Source organism: Chlorocebus sabaeus, chromosome 21, assembly GCF_047675955.1.
Source record: "Chlorocebus sabaeus isolate Y175 chromosome 21, mChlSab1.0.hap1, whole genome shotgun sequence".
NCBI classification, from domain to species: domain Eukaryota; kingdom Metazoa; phylum Chordata; class Mammalia; order Primates; family Cercopithecidae; genus Chlorocebus; species Chlorocebus sabaeus.
In genome coordinates, this window is record NC_132924.1 from 27,924,701 (window position 1) to 27,945,070 (window position 20,370).

The 20,370-nt window shown below is 43.6% G+C and overlaps 1 long non-coding RNA gene across 2 annotated transcripts in view; it reads right to left on the reverse strand.

Annotated features, from left to right (window-relative positions):
• LOC103226240 (uncharacterized) overlaps positions 1-11,666 on the reverse strand; it is an 86,076-nt gene extending 74,410 nt beyond the window's left edge. For both annotated transcript variants that reach the window (XR_494723.3, XR_012090056.1), the window contains exon 1: positions 11,494-11,666. This is a non-coding gene — a long non-coding RNA (uncharacterized lncRNA). The remainder of the gene's footprint in view (positions 1-11,493) is intronic.
• Positions 11,667-20,370: the final 8,704 nt, after the last annotated feature.

A 20,370-nucleotide genomic window follows, 5' to 3' on the forward strand; every position in this document is an offset into this window, starting at 1 on the left:
AGCTTTGTTCTTTCACTCTTCACAATAAATCTTGCTGCTGCTGACTCTTTGGGTCCACACTACCTTTAAGAGCTGTAACACTCACTGCCAGGATCTATAGCTTCATTCCTTAAGTCAGTGAGACCAGGAACCCCCCGGAGAAAGAAACAACTCCAGATGCGCCCCCTTTAAGAGCTGTATCACTCACTGCGAAGGTCTGAGGCTTCACTCCTGAAGTCAGCAACACCACGAACCCACCGGAAGGAATAAACTCTGGACACAGCTGAACATCTGAAGGAACAAACTCTGGACACACGATCTTTAAGAGCTGTAACACTCACCACGAGGGTCCGTGGCTTCATTCTTAAAGTCAGCGAGACCAAGAACCCACCAGAAGGAATAAATTCCAGACATATAAACTAGGTTGGCCCAGTGAAACAAAAAGATTGAAGGAGTGGTGATAATAAAGGTTTAACAAAAAGTTGTCCAGGAAAAAATTATATCCATGTATTTACATACACACACACATATATTTATTATAAATTTTCACTGACATAGTGGATGTGTAGAACCCAATATACAAATCAAATAAAACATACAATGCCCTTTACTGTACTACACTGCCAATTAATTTTTCACAGAATACTTTCATTGACTTTTGCCATTCATGCATCTACAGCCAACCTATTGCTGCAACGGACAAATGAGTATAATACTGACACAAATGTGGGCTGCTTTTGTTTATGTGTCAGAACTCCACTCATTTGTCAATGATGTGAGTGACTTTGCTGAATCAAATAATACTAGGAGAATATTTCCTCTAATTTTTGTGCCATTCACAGTGTGACAGTTTAGAACCAAACCTTTGAAAGTTTAACCTGCATTATTTACATTTCTCCATCACTTTCTTAAGTTCAGATGATACAATAAAACTAAAATCTGATTTATCGCGGTTGCCTATTTCCATGCTAGAAATACTACTACCGTCATGGCTGATTTCAAGTCACCAATGTGATATCACTGAGTGTGGAGTTGGGAGAGACATACAGTAGCATACCATTGTATACTGTCACTATCCTAAAAATATAATAGACTTTATATTCATGTCATGTTAAAGCCATAATAATAGGAAAATAATTAGCAAGTGATGCATATTGAGTATTTATTATCTTTATTTAATGTAACTCATTTCATTAAGTTATATATTTTAATGTTTAATAACAACTGTGTTTAACAATCAGCTTGCAAAACTCCTGAAAGTTTAACAGTCAGATCTCATCAGTCCGTGCAAGCCAATTCTAGTACACCAATGATTAAGACAGAGTTTTCTCTTTCTCTCCTGCAGGGTGCAAATAAAGCCCGATTTCCACTGGCAGCTGTTATAACCAGGAGAGGATCCTGCCTTTGGCTAAGGCCATCGGAAAGGAAGGCAAATGGAGAGACAGAAAGAGCCTGAATCCTGGAGCCATCACTCAGTTGTGGTGAAACTGCCTGGAACCCACCCCACCCCGATCTCCTCTTCGGACAAAAATAACTCAAGTTCCCATTGTTCAAACCAGCTTGTGTCATGGTTTCTGATGTTTGTAACTAAGACCAATTCAATCAATACAATATTTTAAATCTTTATTATTTTTTAAGGAAACAATAGCTTAATGGTAAAAACTCATCTCTAATTGTAAAAAAAAAAAAAAAAATTATCTCTAGTTGTAGGCTTTTGAAGTTAGGGTCAGTATTTTTAGATAGAATCTTTCAAAACCCAGGAAAGAGACTCAGCTTATTTCATCTGTATGATGAAAATGCCCCCTTTATTATTTTTCCTGCATCACACTTATGCCAGGCTTTCTTTCAAAAACTTAGCTCACCCACCTCCGTGTCTTTGAAGATTTCTTTTAATTATTCTCCCTCATTCCCCAAAACCAAGTCAATTCTCTCCCTCAATGCCCTCACGTGTCTAAATTGCATATCGTATGGCATTTTTTTCATGTCTGTAAGACTCCCAACTTCCCAGGTTGCTGTCATTTTCTTCTGTATCTACAGTGACCATCACATGAAAAGTACTCAGTAAAGGTGTTAAGGAAGGAATGTGTCCCCTACCACAAAATTCATGTGTGGAAGCCCTCACCCTCAGTGTGACCATATTTGGAGACAGGGCCTTTAAAGAGGTAATTAAGTTAAATGAAGTCACAATAGTGGGGCCTAATCCCATATGACTGATGTCCTTATAGGAAGAAGAGACACCAGGGATGTTCGCACACAGAGGGGAGTCCATGGGAGGACAGGACAAGAAAGTGATTGTCCTCAAGCCAAAGAGAGAGGCCTCAGAAGAAACCCAATCTGCTGGCACCTTGATCTTGAACTTTCAGCTTCCAGAACTGTGAGAAAATAAATTCCTGTTGTTTGAGCCACCCAGTCTGTGATATTTTCTTATGGCAATCCAGGCAGACTAATCCAACAAGAGTGCTGAATGAATGAAAGTCCTTCAAGAAAGAGAGTTCACGCATATACGTTAATCTGCTGCTATTAAGCACTTATTTCTCACTATCCCCGGAGTATGATTTTATGAAAACTCTGACAAATCAGTTTAATTTAATTTTTGTTAAGAAAAGGAAGAAAACATCAAAACAGTATATCTCTTTGCCATGGAAAACATAAAGAGATTTTCTCTGTAAGTCCTTCAGTATCCCTAATTTATGATTTTTTTTTTTTTTTTTTTTTTTTTGGTGTGTTTTAAAGAGAGAATGATGAACGCACTGGAGACCTGGGAACTACACCTAAAAAGGAAACAGGACCAAAGAAAGGGGTTGCTTTCATCTCCCATGAAAGCAAGGCTGTTTTTGTTGATACATATGGAAAAAATCAGGGCCAATTATACATTGTGATTTGGCACCGAGGTTGCAGCCTCACCACAGGCCTTTTCTTTCTTTCCACAGATATACTGTTACAGCACACTGAAGTCCTGAGCCCTCCGCCACCTACAAGGTCTTCCTTGGAGACAGGGACCTATCCAGAGACGTCTCTGTCACTGTCAGGATGCGCTGCAAGTGGACAAAGGGTGTCCTTCATGTTGACCCTAAGAAGACCCTGACTTGATCAAGGAAGAACTGAGCATGGCTTGCAGTAGAGACAGTCACACACCACTTCCCATGAATAGGTGTGGGCCTGATCATCTTAGCACCTTCTCTAGCCTTCAGGAAGCTCTCAAAATCAGGGCCATCTTGGGATTTCACTAGCTGCTTCTTTCTTTTTCTGACATTTTAGAGACAGGGATTTGTTATGTTGTCCAGGTTGGACTCGTATTCCTAGGCTCAAGCCATTATCCTGCCCCAGGGTTCCCAAGTGGCTGGGACTACAGGCCTGTGCCACTGCACCCATCCTCGCTGTTTATTTCAGTGAGCTGCAGGCTGATGATGATCAATCTTCTTTCCTAATCTCCTGGGTGAAATTAGGGATATTCAGATTTTTTTGAAGTGGAAACTATCAGAGTGTTAGAAGACCTAGTTCTGAACCTGCTCTCTGCTAACTTACCATATGACTTTAGGCAAGTTGCGGCCCCACTGAGAAGTTCAACCTTATCTGTGAAATCAAAGCACTGGACTAAGTGGTCTCCGAGATCCCCTCCAGCTGAAACCATCTCCTGTACTGTCCACTATTGTAACAAATAACCACACATGGCTGTTTAAATCTAAATTAATGAAATAAAATTAAGAACATAGTTCCTCAACCTCACTAATTGTATTTCAAGGGCTTTAATAGCCACGTGTGGCCAGTGGCTGCCATGCTGAACAGTGTAGTTCTTCTGCTCTCATTTTATTGATGATTATGATTTCATAACAAAGCCTACCAGTTGAAGACCACTTTCACGTGTATAGTTCATTTTAATACACTCTTAAATTTAACCACCCAAAATCGTCAAGAGAGATTATCAGATGAACACACTAACTCAAAGAGTAAATGACTTGCTATAAGGTCATACTGCTAATGACTAAATGTAGTTTCCAAACCCAGGACTCTCTAACACATGGTGTAGTCATGAGAAGCTACGTGCCCACTGGCCAGAACTATTTAACCCATGGTAGCACCAGAACTGAGATCTCGTGATTAAGAGTTGATCTGGAGACCCTGTGCCTTGGTGTAGACCTTAGCTCAGCACATCCTAGCTCTGTGACCATGGGCAAGTTATTTAATGTCTCTGGGCTCCTTTCTAGTCCTCTGTTAAATGGGAATGACAACAGGATCTACTGCTTATGAGAACTGTACAAGTAGATGCAAATAAAATGCTTTGCATGGGAGGCCAGGCACATAACAATGGCTCACTTAGCATTGTCACTGCCTTTATTTTACTCCAGGCCCTTGCATGTCCTCACTGCCCCAAATAGACCGACAGCCCCTGCAGCCTTACTCCCAACTTGTCTAAAGAAAGATGCTACTCTTAGACATGGACAACAGCTTGCTTTTTGAAACCTACTGAGTAGTTTGGCCTCATAGCCTCCTGGGGCTGTGAACACTCTGTATTAATTACAAGTTGTACAGGAAGAATGCTTTCTGAGGGATCGTATTAACCCACCCGGGCAGTGTGCCATGAGCAAATGGCTTTTCCCCCTATAATTTCTTGAAACTCTTCAGTGCCAGGAACCCACCGTGTACCTGCCCCCAAGAAAGACGTGACCCACAATAGGTGCCACCAGTGCATATGGGGAGAGGGGTGAGGAGGTGTAGGGGCCACCCCCAGAGCCTCCAGCACAGCACTCAGCCCTGGAGCAGGATACAGCAGACTGCAAAGCTGGCTCTGCCCAGACTAAATTTTACCTTCTGCAAAAGGCAAAGCAGACACACATATCCCCTGGTGATGGTTTTTCCTTCCCTGTCCCACCACAGTGGAGTGCTTGAAAGAACAATATTTATACTGATGTTGCAGCAGGACTGGGGACCGGGCTACAAAGCAGAAACTGGGCTCCACCAGAACAGGAGGGAGGATCTGGGCCCAGCACCGACTCCAGAGGTGCTTTCTTCAGCCCTCCTATCCTCTCTGGGGCCTGCCCTGGGGACTGAGGAAGCCAGGAAGGATCATCTGGCCCCATGTCACTTCTCCAGGGGCCAGGAATGGAACTACCATCAGAACGTAGGTCACTCTTGATGCAGGAAAATGAATAGCTACTGGATGCAGCTATTGGGCATCCATGGCATGCAAAATGCAGCGTGAACCATTAACAGTGGCTTCTATCTGCTGGTTTCTACATAACACAACCAAGGCCACAGGCATGCCCATGTAGAAGAGGCACTCAGTCACTCACATGCTTATTTATTTGTTCATTCATTCAACAATGACTTACTGAGCACTTGATCTCAGGGATGATTTTGCGCTAAGTAAAACATGGTTCCTTTAGCAAGAAATTCAATAACCAGTGGGGTACACAGAAGGACAAAAATCAAATTATAGTATATTAAGTGCTAAAACTTAATATACACACACAAAGAGTTAAGGGGTACACAGAGATCCAGAGTCCTCTTCCATGGGAAGATGTATAGAATCTGGGTTTCAGTAGGCAAATGAGAATTTGAAGTGTTGGGCTGGGATGGGGAGTATCAGGGGAGCAATCTTGTGCAGCCTTACAGACCACTGTAGAGACTTTTACTGCAAGAGATGTGGAGAGCCCTTGGAGGGTGTGGGGCAATGGTGTGATATGATCCAAATGTGCATCTTCATGGGATCACTGTAGCTGTTCTGTTGATGACAGATTGGGATTGGGAGGGGGAGAATGGAAGCAAGGAGACCAGTTAGGGGATTATTGCAAAATTCAAGTGAAAGTTGATGTGGGCTTGTTGAGTCAAGCCCCTAGCAGAGCCTGCTATATAGCAGATGTACAATCAGTGTTAAATTATACCAGCCAGTCGTGATACTTTTTAATCATCTGGCCAGAGCAAACCTTCTCCCTCCTTCGGCAGCTGTCAGAATCTCTATCTTCCCATTTCTTGTACTCATTTTCCCCTGAGTCTTCAAATAACCACCAGGCCTGTCGAGTTTCCCTTCATAGTACCCTCTCTGAATCTAAGTGCTTTGCAGAGTGTCTGCCCCATCTCTGGGGTGGTTGGAAATCAATTAAGGGGATCCTGCTTTGGACAATCATACCAGTTCAAGCCAAGTTCGATCATGAGGGTAACCTAAAAATTCCCACAGACCCAGTTATTGCTCTTACGGTTCAGTACCAGAGATATGGAAAGACAGATATCAAAATGCCACGTGAGTACAATAGACACCATTCTTCCTGGAGTTCCTAGGAGGTACCTTGGCTGTCTTACAGAGGACCCTCTTTTGTTTCATCTCTCTCCCTTCTAGGGTGAGCAGTGTCCTTAAAGGAAGCATTTAGAGGAAAATGTCTCCATAAGCCTGATCCCTTTCTCTGAAAGCATAATAACGCTCAAGAATGACAACAATGTAAATGACCAGGATCATTAGGCAGAATCTCGATGAATTAAAATGGCTCACAGGAGGGTAAGATTAGGTCAGTTGCATTGAAGGGAGCCAGAGTGCTGGGGTCCCCTGACTTCCAAGTCTTTCAAAAGCAAATATTGCCAGAGCCGCACGGTCTCAGTCTCAGCAGCATGGATAGTCAACCCCTGATAAGATCATCCTTGTCTGGAAAGGACCAAATTACTGTGCTGTTCAGTCTCCAAGACCCCTTCATTGCCCATCCCATAAAGACAAATTACCCTGGAAATGCTGCAAGGAGTGAGCCTCTAAAAAGGCTTGATCTGCTCCGTGGAGTAAGGGCTACTTCTGCTTACAACACAGGTGGAGGTGAAGGGCTATGCAGAAAGTCTGAGTTTGCCTCAAGAGAAAAATGGCATTGAAATCATCAAGCAAGCCGAGGAAAGTCTGAATGCCCCAAGAGGTGAAAATCCTAAAAGCAAAATAGAGCCATTATGTCTCAAGCTGAGGGAAAGCCTGAGAGATTCTGGTGCCTGAAACAAATAACAGGAAAACTATGTCAGATGTGTGGTCATGGCATAAATCACGAACAAAAACACAATTATAAGACTCCACAGAAGCAGGAGGAGCGATTGCTTGAGTACAAATCTTGATAACTATTGAATACAATTTTCACCACAGAGAGGCAGGCAGTTTGTAACCGAGTTTATTTTAGAATGCCAAGAGTGACTTGTCCTGAGGAGCTATGGTGGGTCTAAATTTTGTGTTGTTGTTTATTTGAAATAAAGTAAAATTTATATTGGAGAAATTGGGAGTCGATTCCTTCTGAGAGTAGAGTGCACTCCAGTCTCAATGACCGTAAGAACGAAGCAGAAAACAGGCCTGGATTAAACGCAGCAGCAAGTCCCCCAGCTGCGTCTGAACAGCACGTTGCATTTCCTGTTCTGCTCTCGCCATTTATGACTAAGTCATGTGGTTTGTCTGATGTGGGCCTCACGATTTTGGCCCTTATTTGTGCAATCTCTCCTAACAGGGTGAAGGAACACCTAGTACGTGAAGGCTCAGTTCTTAATGCTCTGGAATCCAACTGCCTGGGTTCAAATCCTACCTCCACCATTTATGAGCTGGATTAGCTCAGAAAAGTTCCTTAATAACTCTGTGTCCTCTTTCCTTCTCAGTAACAAAGGAATAACAATAAAGTAGTCAAGAAAATTAAATTAGCTCATCCATATAAACTGCTTAGCTATCATTAAATATTTGCAGAATTGAATTATGAACAGACTAGAGATGAATAGAAGGCAAGGAAGGCACAAGGGTCTGTGTCACACATAAAACATAAACCTTTAACCCTAGTCCATGGGTAATCGAGAGAGGACCTAAGCAAAGCATTTTCATCTGGGGAAATATATTTTCGTATTTTAAAAGTTAAGAGAATATAATGAATGAGGGAGGGATGAAGAGGGCCAGTTATCACAGTTGCCAAAATAGAAGCTCATGACCCAAAGTGGCCTCAGGAGAATACATAAAGATCTAGAAAAGGTTTGACGGCAGCCTCTGAGTGTGGCTGTTCCCTACTACATGCCAAGGAATCCTCTTGGTCCATTATAGAGAGTTTAAAATTGAGGATACATGGAGGCCTTCTCAGGAAACAAGAGTCCCAGAAGAGAAAGGGATGGCCCGTGATTCCCATTTATTATGTTACTATGCTGCAAGATACTCAAATATCATTCACATTATAGCAGACCAGCAACATAGGCTTCACCATTTTACAGATGAGGACAGCGAGTTTCCAGGAGGCACCAAAAGTTATGCTACCAGCTGAGTGGAAAAGCTGAGACTACAACCCAAGTTTCTCTCACTTCCAGGCAAAGCATCCGTGGCCACCAGCAGCACACATTTGGTGAGGAATATCAGTTAATCTACTATGCTCCTCAACAAGCCTGCCTTTCATTAATGACAGATGGGAGTGACAGTGAAGGGACCTTTATTCTTTCCCTGACTGAATCTTCCCTCCCCACATAATGCACAGTTATCCTCGAGCACATTTCTTGGAGGCAATTTGAGGTTTCAGTGTCCCCTAATGTCACACTGCCAAGCAGGAAAGGAAAGCCAGTGTTAACAATGCATCTCGTTTTTCACCTAATGAGCACCAACATGCTTAGGGATGTGAAGGGTGAAGTCTGACTTGTCAGCTGCTGGCGAACACAGACCCATCAGTGTAAATCCCCTCCTGTGTGGGGGAGTGGGGTATTTCTCAGTTGAAGGGTGTTGTTCTTGGCTGAATAATTGACGAAACATTGACATGGTTCCTCCTCTTCTACGTCTATGGTTCTAGAAGAGTCTGGCACTGCCGTGCACAAGGCTGACCTCCCTCCCAGCCCAGAAGTTTCTTGGGATTCTTTGCACCCATGAAGCCTGCTCTGGGGGAGTGAAGCGACAGGGCCACCCCTTCTTTTGCCGGGAATAGAAGCTGCCTTCTATCAACTGTCCACCGCTGTGGATTCTCCCTCCTCTCCAGTTACAAAATGGAAACAGATGAATTCAATCAAACATAAGCCCCCGAATTATGGCTTCCTTTATACCTTGTGGTAAAGGAGTTTAGACATAATTGGCACATGATTTTCTCCAGCGGTTTCAAGTTGTTCCCAAATGTAAAAAGGAACCTTTCAGTTTGGGAACGAGATGGTTTTGTTTCAAACCAATCCATCATGCCTTCCAAAGGCAAAGAGGGTGGGTCTGCTGAATGGAACCAGGAAAGTGGTGGGTGGGTCACAGCCTCCATGGCTCTAATTGGGCAGATATAGGCAGGCCGCAGGTCAGTGAGAAGAGAGGCACAGAACTCCCTTTTGGCAGTTGTGGGCTCTGGGGAATGAGACCGTCAGAGTTGGGGTGGAGCGCCACTGATTATTCTATTTCACCAGCAACACACACTTGGAGAGGGATATCAATTAACCCGCTATTAATCCCCCCATTTAATTGAGCACTGCAGTCTGTTATTGGACCATAAAATATAGAGGTAAGTCCTTCCCTTTTGCAAATCAAGGTCAACAGACACCCAAAACTCCACCTTTTACAGACCCTGCAGATAAAAAACAACCTCCACCAACAAACACTGCTGGCCCCAGAAAGCAACATAGTCACCATTCAGCTATGTTTACGCAAATCTGCAGTGAAAGTCAACACAGAAAACAAGGAAAGACCGCTTTACAGTTGGCTTTAAAAAGCTGGGTTTGGAGCCTGAGAGGTTTTCCTAAATTACTATTAACAAAGTCAACAGGTTAATATGTTTTCAAGGCTTCAACCAAATGGGGCACCTAGATAATGATCCTATTACATTAAGGTAAACAAAAGGGTGGTTGTGCACACCCTAGGATTAGGAGGCATCTTAAAAGCTCTTTCGTATTTATTTTCCACAATTTAGCAAGCCCAAAAGGGAAATGTTCAACTTCATTAGAGAGGATTGCTTACATGTTGTAAAAACAACAGGTCACTCCAGGTTCTCCGGACATTAAAGATTCATTTAGAAATCTTACCGAGGACATCATAGGCCCCAATATGGCTCAGCCAGCAAGCTCTCCTAGGAGATAATGGATACAAATTTGGGATGATAGAACCATCAGGCAAGGAGAGAGAATTTCTGCCACAACCTTATTTACTTCTGGTTGGGGACAAAGGGACCTTTGTTTTCAAGAAAGTCTGGATTGATTGTGAATCAATAGTCTGCCAAGCTTAGGAAACCCAAATGTGACTCTTCTGGGTGCTGCCCTGAGTTTGGCTCCTATCCCATCTCCCTCTCAGACAAGCAGGAGCTGGGAGCTCTGGTCCACAGAGGAGAGTCACGTGGTGGGAGCTAGATCAGTTGCATCAATCCTGGTCAACACAGAGAGAGAAATTCTGAATGCAGATGACCCTCACACGTGTGCCTCAGAGGAGAGGCTAGCTCCAATTCTGCAGATGAGGACATTAAAACTTGCAAAGCTAGTTCAAGGTAGCAAAGCCAGGACATGGTTCAAGTGGAAATTGGGACCAGGTCTTAAATCATACTCAGTGGCTTTTCTGCATCCCAAGTTGAGTTGTTGACTATTTAGCATGCAGGTCCAACTTCAGACCTCCTCCCAGGCTGCCCAAGCAATTTTCTCCAGGCCTCAGCAGGAAGCAAATGATCAAGACTCTAAAAATATTAGCAAAAGCACTTCATATGTGGAATTATCTCAGACCCTTTGATACAAAAGATCAACATGGACAGGCATGCCCCTAATTTCCAGTCTAGTTCTAGCTGAAGGAATCGTTCTCTCTCTTCTCTATTCCTCATATCCACTCAATCACCCATCATGATTTGTTTTTAGAGATATGAAGGAAATTTGTTTCTTCCCTCCATCACCATTGGCACTGCCTTAGAGCAGGTGACAGCTTCTCTTACCTTGTCTGCTTCAGAACCGGCCTCCTTGTGTCTGGGGTTGTGCCTAGAGATGGGCTGTTTCTTTATCAGAGCGAACTTGTCAAAACCCAGATTTGGCCCCAACATGTGTTTCTTTCAAACCCCACCATGTCATCCATTATACTACAGGATAAATCTCATTTCTTCAATAGCATATAAGGTTTTCCAAGGCTGGCCTGACCTCCATCCATCTCAGCAGCCTGAGCTCTCACCACTCTCCGCCCCTTACTTCATGTTCCAGCCACTGCTGGAACCGCTTCTGCTTCCTTAGATAGATCATGCTGCCTCACTTTCCAGACCTTGTCTCATGCCATCCCCTTCACACAAAGTGCCTGCTTTCTCTCCCGCATGTGACTTAATCCTACCCCGTTTCTAAGGCCCAGACACCCCCTCCTTCGCTCTCCTCCTGCTCGTCCTTCCCCTCTCCGATACAGTCGCTCATTCCTCTCTGGTCCCACTGCATCTGGCATGCATCTCTCTGCCACCACTGACATCATACTGTAGCATTATTATCCATGTGGGCACCTGCCTTCCACACCAACTTGGGACAGAAGACTGAGAGTAGGCATGCTGTCCATGCACAAATGGCCAGACGAGTACTCACACTCACAATGAAAACACAAGCAAAACAGTGGATTTGCATGCTCACCTGCTTTGGATACAGATTCAGGTTTGCTCACTCTCTCTCTTCCCAGAGCAAAATGGCCACACAACCATACCAAAGTGGCAGAAAGAAAAAGAAAGAAAGCTTCCTTCCGGGTTCAATTCAGACACATCTACTGAGGATGTTTCAGGCAGATGTGGAAGAACATCAGGCTGGCATTTGAGGAGCAAATGGCTTTGTGAGGAGCCTACTATTATTATCTCCTTTTCAAAACAAAGGGATTTGCAGGTCAAGTAGATTTAGGAAATACTGCATACTGTTATACTGAAAGCTCTATGAGGTCCTGCAGTAAATTAAATGTATATATGCATATATTTTACAGATAGGCTGGTCTCGAACTCCTGTCCTCAAGTGATCCTTCCACCTCAACCTCCTGAGTATGTCTTTAATCTAACATTTTTGACATGCATTTGATCACAGCCCGTCCTTCCCCTTCCCTTTTCTACACATCATCCAGAGGACTTCATTCTGAGCACATGTGGGTAAATGCTGTTTAATGGAAATGTGTGTAAGCCACAGAATCAAGCAGATCCTGCTTTGAGTATCTGCTTCACCGTCTCTAACAATGAAGACAATTCATTTAAATTATCTGAACTGAAGTTCCCTCACCTCTGCAAAACATGGACAGTAATATCAGCCTGATAGGTCATCATGAAAATTAAAAGAGATACCTTAAGTAAACCACGTGGCACTTATTAAGTACTTAATCATCGCCAGTTTTGCTTGCTTTCCCCAGTGTCACCCTAGATGTCTACATTAGAGCCATGTCTACATGGCCTTAACACCTCTGGCAAAGAAGCAAATGCCAGCGGCACAACAACTCGCTTTCTAGGACGCCAAACAAGCGTCACACTTTACTGAAATGTTTGACTAAATTGACCTGAAACAATGCCTCCTATAGGCACACCATCAAACCCTCCTTTTCAAACTGGCTGATCACTATTTCCAAATAAGGACTCCTTTTGTGCCATGGATATCATGGATGTCGTGTGCCATGACACAAACGTGAAAGTATCCTGTCCTGGCGCCCGTGAGACGCGCAGTGGGAAATTAGCCCCCAGCGTAGAGGACTGGGGCCACCAGGGTGTCATTCAGAGCACACAGCAGACACAACTTTCGTTTTATTTCTCTTCCTTTGAATAAAAACGTGTCTGATGCTTCACCTACAATGAAAATATTCTACAAGTTGTAAAAAACAAAAGTATTAACACACTTCATAGACATGCATAACCATGAGATAATTGTGCTTCTCAGTTCGTTGATATCACCCGACCCCCAAACCCAGGGTTATAATGTGCGCCTTGTTGTGTGGTAGTTCCCCAAAATATTATTCATGGGAGGTTTATAATAACAAAGCATTACCATAATAAATAGTGGTCACAAGAGTCTTCTATCAAGAAGAAACCTGCGAACCTTGCTCATATTCCCTACCCTTGATTCAAGATTAAATTTCACTTTTTAAATCATGGATTCTAAATCCTAAGAACTCGAAACCTTGAAATTGATACCCTTTTTTGAAAGAAAAATTAGATCGGAACTGTCAGTAGGAGTGATCAAAATGACATGAAGCAAATCAGATGACGTGTGTGTAAGAGGTTTTCTTTAGTTCAGCTGTCAGGAAAACGCTGAAGTGTCTTATCTCCCCCAAAGCCCCAAAGCCAGGGTCCCAGGCCAAGCAAGCCAAAATTGTTTTAAGAAAAAATAAAGGCACAAAAGGCTTCTTAGGAAATTCAAATTTAAAGTGTTACTTAAGCTCACAGCTTGGACCTGTCAGAAATGGGAAATCCAGAATCGTGGTAGGCAAATGAAAGAAGAAATTATTTATACTACAGATCAAATCCTGTTAAAAAGAACTCTAAAGAGACCAGGGTTGTTTAATTATTCTACCCTATTACTCTATCAAATATTCTTGAAGTAACTGGGTCAGGATTTAGACCTTAGAAATTTAATTACTATACATAATTTTGTTGGAAGAGCATTTGTTAGAATGCTTTGATGGAAAAGAGAGCCTACTTTTTAAAAATCCCTTTATAATGAAATACAGTATTGGCAACTTCTCTTGAGGGGTCACTCAGATCACTTAAAATGGGTAGTGCAGCAGAGGTAAATCTGTAGTTAACCAATGTGGGAGTTATTGATCATCAGACCTGCTGTGTTCTGAAAGTGAATTGGAAACCCATTTGCCTTAAACCTCACAAAAAATATTCAGCAAGGGTTTGTATGTGCGTGCTTGTCATTGTAAGGACAATGTCATAGTCACAGTGGAGAGAAATACTGGTCCCCATCCTTCACTGCTCCCTTGCTCCGGCCTCATTGTGGCTGGGTGCACCTCCCCGCCTGCATTGGTAGGGTTCAATCAGAGAAGCAGAATCGTGGTGAGGGGCATACTGGATTTCTTACAGAGATCAGACATTATGTAATCTTGGGAGTGGGGTAAGCCACCCATTTCAGGATGTTGTCCTTGCGACTAGTGCTAGACCCGAGGACTGGCAGACGGGAAGGAAAGCTGGATGTGAAGCAGGGAAGAGCAGCGGTAAACCAGAGGCCACAGGATGAGCTAGATGCCACATGGCTGTCTCACTGCCTCCAAGCCTCCAACATTCACACAGAACGACAGAAAAGCTGGGGAATTTCTCCATGGAGTGGCCCTTGAACACCATCCATGATTTGAGGAAGCTGAAGGAGACCAGATGGGAGCTAAAGGAGGTTGTGAGCTGGCTACTGCCTCCACGCCAACAAGGCGAGCCAGCAGGTACTCGCAGGTGATCGCAACTGCATAGACATGACCATGGTTTCACTTCCGCCTTCCAGACCTTCTGCAAATTTCTCTTTCAGCCAACCCTACTTCACACCCATAAAGAGAGGGGCATTCTTGGAAGCACAGTTTCAGCTTAGTTAAAGCCACCACACTTCCCCATGGCTTTGAGTTCAGCCATGTGACTTACAGAGGTGACCGTGTACCAAATCTATGTCCAGAACTTTAGAGACTTTAAGTTCCACCTGACCACTTGTACCATCTTGCATAGAACTGAAGTGAGAAGCACAGCAAGCCCATTGCAACCCCAGCGGCCACAGCTTAAAGCAGAAGACGCCAGCCAAGCCCAGACTAGATGAGCTGAACTGGGGCCAAGCTGCAGATGTATGCTCAACAATAAATGGTTGTTGAAGGCACAGAGTTTTGGGAAGTACCTGATACAGACTTACCTTGACTTTGAAGATTAAGGACCCTCTAATCACTGATCCCTCTCATGATCCCCAATACCTGCAAGGTACCAGGCCCCTATAGCCCATAAGCACATAGCCATGAAGTGATGCAGATTGAAACTCTGAAGCAAGAATTTAATCTATCCTCCTAATTTCAGGAATCCACTTTTTAAAAGCAGTTGGGGTGTACATGCATAAATTAATCCCAACTACAGCCACAATAATATAAAACCTTGAGAAAGATAGTTAAAGAAATAAAGTCCCACATGAAGACAAACATAAAATCTGACTGAGGAACATGAATAAATGGAAAGGCACGCAATGTTCTTATGTGGGAAGACACAGTGTTGACAAGAGGCCAGTTCTCCAAAATTAAATTATGAATGTAACGTAACTCCACTTAAAATCCCAGTGGGATTTTGGGGTGGAGAAAGCTTGGTAATATCATGAGGAAAGTGAAATGTGTGAGAATAGCCAAGAAATACCTTTCAGAGGTAAGGTCTTTTGAATCTTCAAATCTGTTTCTGATGGCGAGGGTCCTTCTGGCCCCAGGACCCCATGAATCCTTGCCTCAAAGACCTTCACTTATTTGGCAAGGAAGCCTGCATAAAGAGACTCAATAAAAGTTGATGAGATAAGCACATAGTCACACACACACACAAATAAAAATCTTTTTTTTTTTTTAACATTTGTTTGAATTTCTTATTTTAGGCACACCTTTCCATTCTTTGAGCTACTTCAGAAGTCTGGGAGTTGCGGCTTGTCCCTGGGCAAGAGGGAACAGAAAGAGGCAACTAGTGGCTCCCAAATGCACGCCTGGTTGTGCAGAAACTGTGTCAGCTGTTTGGTTGTGATTTTGACCCAACACAGAGCGGCCCAGACCAGGGATGAACAAGTGATGTCAGAAGTTTCAAGCCTTGCGATGAATAGCACTGATGTTATTTAGGTTTGGTCTTTAAGAAAAAGGCTCCGCGGCATTCAAAAGCCCCTGTTTTCAACCACAAAAGTCCTGAGTGTCAAGGAAATCATGTGCTAGCCACTAACACTCAACTGTGGATTTTCCTGACTGCTAGGCTATTTTTATGCATGTAGTATTGGCTACAGTCTTTGGAGTCAAAGGTTTTACCTCCATACAATTTCATGAGAAAGATCAAGCATCAAGTTGACGTTAGTTAACAGATCATCACCAGCTCCCTCTATGGGGTGAGGCCAAGGGGGATCCAGAGAACAATCTTGGGGGATTCTACTCCCAACAGGTTGCAGCTGGGGGTGGGGGCTGCAGATGGAGTTAGACAGGCAGATAATCCACAGAGCTGGAGGTGCTTAATGCAGTTTAGCCAGGAGAAGGGAGAAGGCTCAACACTAAAACACCCTGGGTTGAAATCCCTCCTCTACAGATCCTATCACTCTAAGCAAATTACTGGGCCTCTCAGAGACCCTACTTCCTGCCTGTAGAAGGGGGGTGATGGCGGCTGTTGACAGATCCTGGTGAGGATTATCCTAAAAAGTTATGTAAAGCCCTTACCACTGTGCCTGGTACACACAGCAGCACTCCATAGATACTTGTATGTATGTAATGAATGTTAAAAGCAGTATTAGAAGTGCTGGACTAGAGACACATTCAGTTCAGTAGGCACCAGGGGTGGAATGGGGCTATTAATTTAGCCTGGGGAGTTGGCTTAGGCTTCTCATAGGAAGTAATGTTTGAGTTGGAACTTCAAGAATGAATGGGGGCTGGGCACAGTGGCTCATGCCTATAATCCCAGCACTTTGGGAGGCCAAGGCAGGAAGATCACTTGAGCCCAAGAGGTTGAGGCTGCAATGAGCTGTGATGGCACTACTGCACTCCAGCCTGGGTGACAGAGCAAGAACCTGCCTTAAAAAAAAAAAAAAAAAAAAAAGAATGTAATTTCAGCAGCCAATGATGAGGGAGGCTCTCCAGGATAGAGAAAGAGCATGTGCAAAAGAGAGGAGGTAGAAGGAGGTGTGAAGCGGGGCAAGGGCAGGGTGGTGAGGCATTGGGGCAGCTGGGCCCAGGTTGGGGGCACCCTGTGTGCCACAGGGAGGATCAGTAAGCAAGCAACCACACAGGGTTGTGAACTAGGGGTGATCCTCAGTCAGATAACATCACCTTTTTATGTCACCTTTCCCTTCTCAACCTGAAACCTTCACAATTACAGAAAAGTAAGCACAGGGTGGCCAAGAAGCAGGCAGCCCAGAATCCCCTTGGCCACTGCTCTGTGTGATGTGATCTTCCCACCATAGCCTGGCCAGGCCATGCCCTGTTGCCAGGCTGTTCCATCAAGGACTCTCATCATCCATTTTCCCAGAGCCCCTTCAGCTATCATAAGAACATATTTTTCCACTGAGAGTCTACTAAATGTCATGTCTAATTTAATCCTAAATACATTTCCATAGAAAAAGGAATCAAATGAGTAAACCTCTTCTACATTCCTGATTTCTTGTTTCTCCAGGCCTTCACCCGCATCTCCGTTCTGTCTCTCTCTCTCTCTCTCTCTTTTTTTTTTTCCTCCTGAGGAAGTAGAAGTGGATGGGGATGAGAAAAGGAGGATCCTGTCACTTAGTAATTCGTTTTCCATCCTCAGCCCTGGATTTCATTCTCTCTGAGTGGGACAGAACAGATGGAATTGTGCCAAAGGGAGACTAACTCATTTATCCCGAAAGCGTAAATTACCCCCAATTATCAGAATCCCAGTTACATCCAAGTAAGCCCCTCTGCCTCTCCTCAAACATTTTGGTTTTCTCAGCTGTTCATTTAAGTTTTAATGGGATAGCGAGAGGTTAGAAAGTCGGGGAGAAACTGAGCTTTGCTGTAGATCTAAGCCCCCTCTCCCTCCCCACTACGCCGAGTTCTTCCCTGCTCTTCCTTGTGGGGGCACCTGAAATGATTCTGATTAGCAGCATATGGTGGGAAGACCCCTGATGGGGACAGGAGACCTGGGCTTAGCGTCAGCTCGCTGCTGAGTTCCCATGTGGCACCGAAGTCTCACATGCCCCAAGACTCAACTTCCACATCTGCAGGACAAGGGATTCTAAGGATTCTCACCAATATCTCTTCCCACCCTGATTGCTATAATTTCAAGATTCCAACCAAACTTACCTTTTGTTTCTGAATATCTCCAATTTGATTTAAAATTATTTACGGAAACCTCCTGTGATGCGTGCATTAGGGCAATGCCACTGAGAGTGTGGCCACGGCCCCAGGCCTGTCTGCCCATTGTTCCTGGTCTGTGTTAAGATAACTAGGAGAGTTGAAAGTAAGCATTTATAAATTCTATGACAATTTGACATGGCCAAAATCTCCAAGCAAGTGACTAGGGACCTCTTTTGTCTGAGCTTGCATGGTGAGTTGTTTGTGGCATCAACTATGTTCTACACAATTGGACCTTATGTAAAATGGAAATAATAAAGAAGCAAATACTCCAGCCAGGTGATCAAGGTTAACATCAACAGTCATGCTGATAGTTTGTGCCCTTAAATATGATGTAATAAAAATGTCACTTTACCTCTGTAGTGTTCCTGCTGATAACCCTTAATTCCAGTTTTTTTAAATGTTAGAGACAGGGTCTTGCTCTGTTGCCCAGGCTGGAGTACAGTGGCACAACATAGCTCACTGCAACCACAAGTTCCTGGGCTCAAGCAATCCTCCCGCCTCAGTCTCCTAAGTAGCTAGGAATACAGGTGCACACCACCAAGCCTGGCTAATTTTTAAAATTTATTTTTGTTGAGACAGGCCCTTGCTATGTTGTCCAGGCTTTTCTTGAACTCTTGGCCTCAAGCAACCCTTCTGTCTCAGCCTCCCAGAGCACTGGATTTACAGGTGTGAGCCATTATGCCTGCACCCAGCCAATTCCATTCTTATGAAAAAAAATCAACACAAACTCCAACAATAGAGCATTCTACAAAATATTTGACCAGTACTCTCCAAAACTGTCAAGGTCATCAAAAAAGAGGCAAGTCTGAGAAACAGTCACAGCCAAGAGGAGCTATAGAAACATGATGAGAAAATGCAACGTGGTGTCCTGGAGGGAATCCTGGAACAGACAAAGGACATGTAGTAAAAACCTAAGGAAACAGAAATAACTACAGACTTTAATTTATTTTTTTAAAAAAGAAAAGAAACAAACTAGTCCTTCCCACAGATAATTTAAGAATTGTTCTAACATAGATTAATTTATTAAATCTTCACAAAAGCCCTGGGAGGTATGGAAAGTAAGTGGTCTGTTTCCCATTTTATAGATCTTATGAATGAAGTAGCCTGGTCTAATGTTATTTAGTGAGTTATAAAAGATTAAAGTTCAAGCCCTCTTCTCCTGGCTTCTGTTCTCTCTCTTTGGCTTTTCCAAGTAGATGGACATTTATCCAAGTTTATATTCTTTTTCTGATTATAAAACTACCCATGGTTGGTGTAAAAAATTTAAAAAGTATATACAAGAATAAAGAAACATATATTTTTCAAATCATTCATAATTTCCAAAGTCAGAGCAAGCAGCTGCTAACTTTTAGATTTCCTTTGTGTGTGTGTGTGTGTGTGTGTGTGTGTGTGTGTGTATGTATGTGTGTGTGTGTGCATGCGTTTGTTTGTTTGTTTGTTTCCTGGGCACTTATCACTTGTAAGTGTGAGAGGGAGGGAGTGGGTACTAGAACCTAGAGGGGGGGAGAGAGAGAGAGAGCACTCATGCATGCTGTGTGGAGAGGGCCATCCAACAGGAGATCAGGAGATGGCCCTTGGGTGCAGGGATGCAGCCACCTGCTGGAAAAAAGAGGGAGGGAGAGAATAAGCAGGAGCTTACAGGACAGTAGGACAGACAGAAGCTTCATCTAGACCAGAATAGCCATGGTCTGTAGGCAAATAAGAAGGCGCCCACTGAAATGAAGAGACTGAAAATGCAAGAAAGAAAGGGCTAGATGGTGACACAAGGCACTAAGAAAATAAGAGGGATGGCATCATGGATGGTGTCAAGAGCTGTGTGACAAGTCCAGCAATGGAACAAAGAAGGGACTAGATTTCTCAAAATCAAAATGAAACAAGAGAAAGGGTGAAAATATAGTGATTTCTGGGGTACAAAGGACATAGCTCAAGTCAAATGACCTCATCTTTTTAAATTTTTTTGTAAAGTAAGATTTGAAGCCACCTACGACTGAGAATGGGGCAAGAATACAGTCAGAGTTCTGGAAGGTAGAGTAAGTTTTAAACATCTGCTGTAGGGATTTAGCCAGAGAACTCATAAGAAATTAATAAAAGCAGTTTTTAGCACAACCAAGGTGAGAAGTGTGTCACATCCTAGCTGTGTCAGTAGAACAATGGCTACCCATGAACAAACTGTGACCTCAGCACTGGTGCACCTTTGACCTTATGACAGCAAAACCTTCAAGGAAGCCCAGCAGTCACCAATCAGTTCTCCCAAGCATGGCACCATCTGCTTCATCTGCAAAGGCCTGAATTCAACAATGTGACTCACCCTGAGCTGCACTTGTAAGCACTGTTAGCCAGAGAAGAGATGCGCCTGTTACCTCAACTTGCATGGGGTGGTATTCCAGTGAGAAACCTGAGGTTATGAAAGAAAGCAGAACCTGTTGGCTGGGCGCACTGGCTCACACCTGTAATCCCAGCACTTTGGGAGGCCGAAGCAGGCG